Consider the following 5,480-nt stretch of genomic DNA (forward strand, 5'->3'; position numbering starts at 1 on the left):
AGCCGAGGGCCGAGTGTACAAAAGCGCGCGAGAGGCACAGAGACGGCCGTATCCCCTCGTGCATATTGCAAGGGAAGCCTCAAAATTACTTTCGAGCTCGGTTGGTAGTTAATGCTCGCCCCCCCTCTCTCTCTCTCTCACTCTCTCTGTCCTTCTTTCTCTTCTTGCACTGGGGCTTTAAATATTCCAATTGACGAAGTTCGCGTCATCAGTCGGTCGGTCGGTCGGTCGGTCGGTCGGCTGGCTGGCCGTTCGGTGCCACGACAATAGGTGCACCGAGAAAGCTAAATGAGCCGCGACGTAATTCAGTCTCAAAGTTTTACGCGCCGTCACGAATCGCAATGTCGCGTCACACTGACGTTTAGTTTCACTCAGGGAACTCGTCCTTTTCCCGACAAAGGACAAAGCCCACCCTGCCATGCTCGCGCGTCTATCGAAATGTGGACGCGCCGTTGAAAGACCCAGCTAAGAGGCAAACGTTTCGTTAGAAATGATCTTATCTCGCTTTATTTTTATCCCCCTGCGAGAATACCGTTATCGCCGATGTCCTTCAACTTTGATAGCGTAAAGCATATGTCATTTGGAACGAGTAATGAGAGGAAGACCCATATTCGCCGGTGACGGAAACGTTCGCAAAAGGAAAAGAGGTAGAGAAATGAATATGCGCGGAAAAACGTGAAAGGTACGTGAGCGAGTGACTATTGACGTCGATCTTTTCCGGCATATCGAGCGACGAAAATTCAAAATGAGACAACGGGAATATGCGGCGGGAGGATATAGGTCCTGTAGTGCCGTGTGCGAGAAGCTACGTCAGTTATTTTAGTGTTCGCCGCGAGAGAAATCGATGTTAAGGACATTACATCGCCGTCGCCGTCGCCGTCGCCGTCGCCGCATCGTCGCGTACGGCAGTCGCGTCGGTTGAAAATCGACGAAAAAGCGAGAAAAAGGAAGCGTGATCGACGAGAAGAGAAAGAACGTTTTCGCGAGTCGAGAGTCGACGATCGATGAATATGGAACGGGGGGGAAAAAAATCGCTCGCGGGCGGGAACCAGGACGCGCGCGCGGAAATGTTCCGCGGGCGCGATTCGGTGTATCGTGTGCACACGCACACAGCACAGCGGTCGAGACCAAGGCACGCGTAGGTAGTTTCTGCGGGTCCCAGACATCGACGTGGATTCAATTTGATGCTAATACTTGCAGATGATATACCACAAAGGTATCAGGCCACTGATGAAAGTTAAACAGCCGGTGCGCGGGAGTGAATGGCAAAGTGGTATTACAACAACTTTCGTATGCTCTGGCCCAAGTATGCGTACAAACGGCGAACAATGCGCGTTATACGGGCATGTATATATGTACGACGGTTTTACCGCGATCTCTTTTTGAACAATGAGCATTATTACGCAATTATTTGCTCGTATGTGACACGTTTTATTGAATCGAAAATACCTTGCGGTGGTTTCGTATTGTCGCGGAAATATATGTAACGCCAAGTAACCGAGGGGAGAATGCAATTAGCTGTGAGATAAAATAAGAAGGATCGTGCATAATTAGGCGTTATAGCTATTATTGTTTGATTTTTGCTATTTTATTTTTATTCGCGAAGGATCTTTAATCTTTTATAGTTTTATTTTATAGTTCACGTATATCACGTACCTATATTTTTTCTTGGAATGTAAAGTTAGCTTCGTAAGACTATTTTCTCACGTTATTATTTATTTATATCTGTTTCTTATAAATAATACAATTAATGGACATTATATTTGAAATAAAGATACAAACACGAGATGAAATTAAACGCGATTTTCTTGATTCTTCATTAGATATTAAAAAAACTTGCGTTATAAGCGATGCATGTCAGATCAGGTTTTTTAATATTTTTATTATAATAGATATTACGGAAAGAAAGCAAAATTACATAAATTACCGCTCTCAATTACAACGAAAAAAAGATTTAAGGTAAAGGTACCAATACCCGGACACTTAAGCGTAGGAAATGTACCAATACTTGGACACGTACCTGTGTCTGGATACCTTTAAAAAAATATAAATTTATGGAAATAAACGTTTGGATATTATAACTGAAGTTTCAAACTACAAGAAAAAATACTTTTATCTTTGATTTTAATTCGCGTTATACTTATAAATAATAAAGGTGTCCGGATATAGGTAGGGGAGACCGGGGCAAACTCAACACAATTTTTTCAAAGGCATGCCTTTGCAATTGCAAATTTTCAACAATTAATTAAAATTTTCAAGCAAATTTAATGGTATACATTTAAAGAGTGTTCCTTCAGGTACAAAATTGCTTAAGGAAATTTTGCTATACATTGCTTAGTTTTGCCCCCAGGAAAGGAAAAGTGACGCGAAGACAAATTTTCAAATTGAAAAATGCCGGGGCAAACTTGACACTTTGCCTGATCACACAATTTGATCTGGAACTTATTTTTTATTGTCTGAAACTAAACATACATTGTTTATCGTGTATTTAAAAAGTGCAAAAATTCGGAATTAAGTAAAACAATTGTTGGAAATAATGAGAACAGAAATTGTTAAACATTCAATTATTTTCATCTAAACTCATGTCTGAAAAACAATTTATGCAAATAAATTCGCGATTAGACATGCACACACATTTGTCATGGGCTATATAGCTGCATGATAAGCATCGTTTGGGAGCTGATAAAACGGCGTGGTGTCGACTTTGCCCCGAACGTCGTTTTTCACTTTTGTTACTCCAAAAATATAAAAATTTTGAAAATATGCAAAAACTATTATCGGATTCGTATAAAGCATCGAATTTCTTATCAAAATCACTTACCGGTAGATTCGCAAGAGTAAAGCTTGATGAAAGAGTAGAAATTTTCGAGAGATCAGAAAAATTACTTTTCACCATCAAAAACGCTTATGTCGCGCTAAAAATTACACCATAACTCAGAATGTCACCAAATTCCGTTGATAATACTGGCACATAAGGACGCATTTACAGTAGGAAAGGCAAGTTTCTACGATAGATTTAAATTGGCAAAAAGCCTAGTGTCAAGTTTGCCCCGGTCTCCCCTACATGTCCGGGTATTGGTACCTTTACCTTACCTTATTGCTACCAATTTAATAAAAATTTCGAAGAAACGACGGAGATATGTTTTAAATATCCATACGATTCCCGAGACTATTAATAGCCACCAAATAAAAGTCCGATATCCTTTCATGATAACACTTCGTTATTCCTTTAATACATATAATAAAATGTTACCTAGATCATCGTCAGTGATACTAATGACTATAATACGGATTTGATTTTTCATGAAAGGACAACACGCTTTTCGTGGATTCAAGGATTCATCTGACGACCGTTTGACTTTTCTTCTTTTTGACCTTTGCTCTATTTTTGTGACGATTGATCCCCAAGGCATTATGATACTTTATCGAATTGCGTCATTCGGCGACCTCCGTCCTAGCAACATTTTACTGCTCTGTCGGGCTTCATCATTTTATTTATTTATTTCTCTCTCTCTCTCTCTCTCTCTTTCTCCCTTTCTCTCTTCCTCTTTAACCCTAGAAAATAGTTCAACGTGAAACGTGGACCGCCCCATTTGCATGGATTTCAATCTCAAAGATCGTGGACCTGCGAGCGGTATCCTTCGGATAGACGTCGTCGTTACCCCTTTCTAGTCTGAATTAATGGCCTAGACCGTGCAGCCTCCAATAGGTATACTCTTGGATATAATTTCAATCCCTTATTTCGTGTTGTTTATTTTCATTATTCAAGCGATAATACCTTCCAGATAGGCATATCAATGCTTCTTTTCAGCGTTGATGATCTGGAGTATGATGGAACAGTATTCAATAGATATCCTCGATGGAGAATTTTAACGCTTTAAATTCTTAATTTCGCGAATACCTATTAATCGAGAAAGAGAGAGAGAGAGAGAGAGGGAGGGAGAGGAGAGAGAGAGAGAGAGAGAGAGAGAGAGAGAGAGAGAGAGAGAGAGAGAGAGAGAGAGAGAGAGAGAGAGAGAGAGAGAGAGAGAGAGAGAGAGAGAGAGAGAGAGAGAGAGAGAGAGAGAGAGAGAGAGAGAGAGAGAGAGAGAGAGAGAGAGAGAGAGAGAGAGAGAGAGAGAGAGAGAGAGAGAGAGAGAGAGAGAGAGAGAGAGAGAGAGAGAGAGAGAGAATTTTATCTGTAGTCACGATTATATTCCAACTTCGCGAATATTCCGGAATAATGTCCGGACGCTTTGTGATGCAATTTGTGCGGCGATTATGAAAGCCAGGTACATACATCGAAATGCGTACAAACTGCTTTCGGCGAAACAGTAAAGCGAGAGCGAAGCTTTTTACTGCTTCGTTCATAGAAGGGGAGTTTCCGCGAATGGCGCCGGCGAAGTTGGAAAACTCGCCCATACATACCGGTAACGCTAAGAAACTTTTAATGAAAATCGAGCAAGACTCTTTTCTATCCCCGCGATCTTCCGTCGCGGGGAATGGATTCGAAAATGGTTTTTCGAAATTCTATCTATCTCGGATGCGCCGCGACACACACGATGTGTATCGTCTGTACAAAGTAACGCGCAGAATAGCTTCGCCTCCTTTTTTTTTATTTTTCAACTTATTTTCAATGCCTATATACAATTGGAGCAAAAGAAAAGGAAACGAATTCATATTCCGCAAGGGAGAGATTGCAAACGAGAAGAGGAGAAATATAATTCAAATGTGTTATATAATCCAAACAACGAGTCAGGCTTCCCAGTTTTTTTTTCCTTTATAACCGATAAATCCCCAGATTTCATAACTAGCCTAATTAAATTCAAATAGAAAAAATTCCTCTGGACATTTGACCCGTGGAAGTGAGACTTCAGAATTTTCCATTTTCGCTTTATTAGAAACATTAAAGAAAATCAAATCTATTTTCGTGGTATACTTATTGCGAGCCACGTGAAAGAGATATCCGAATATGTTTCTATCGAAATGGAATTTGAATAGTCCTATTAAACATCGTATTGTGGAAAGCGCGCGAAAGGTTTCTCTTTTCTCCCCCCTCTCCCACTCGTTCGCATCTTTCTCCGATCCTGCGGCCGAGCTTTGGCTCGCGCGCGCGTTCGTAAGAGTTCGATTAATAAAATCTCACGCCAGTTGAACGAGCGTCGTAACGACGTCGGCGCCAACGGACGCGACGGAGGTGCATGACGATGACGCGAGAAGACGTCGGCCGATCGTAAGAGTGGCGAGTGCCGAGTGGCGAGGTGGCGAGATCCGCGCGCGCGCGCGCGCGCGAGAGAGAGAGCGAGAAGGAAGGATAGACGGGCGCGAGAAGGCCGCGCGAGCGAGAAGGAGGGCGCGGGCGGAGGAGAGAGAGGGATGGCGGACGGATTCGCGGGATCGGTGGCGTGAGCGATCCACGCATGCGCGCTGGCGCCTTCGAAACTCGGCGCGCGTTCTCTCCGCCGCCGCGTCGCGGGCCGCCTGCCTGCCGTCTCTCCGTC

This window comes from Temnothorax nylanderi, unplaced genomic scaffold, assembly GCF_030848795.1.
Source record: "Temnothorax nylanderi isolate EJ_2023f unplaced genomic scaffold, tnyl_v1.0 TNYL_tig0022_pilon, whole genome shotgun sequence".
NCBI classification, from domain to species: Eukaryota; Metazoa; Arthropoda; class Insecta; order Hymenoptera; family Formicidae; genus Temnothorax; species Temnothorax nylanderi.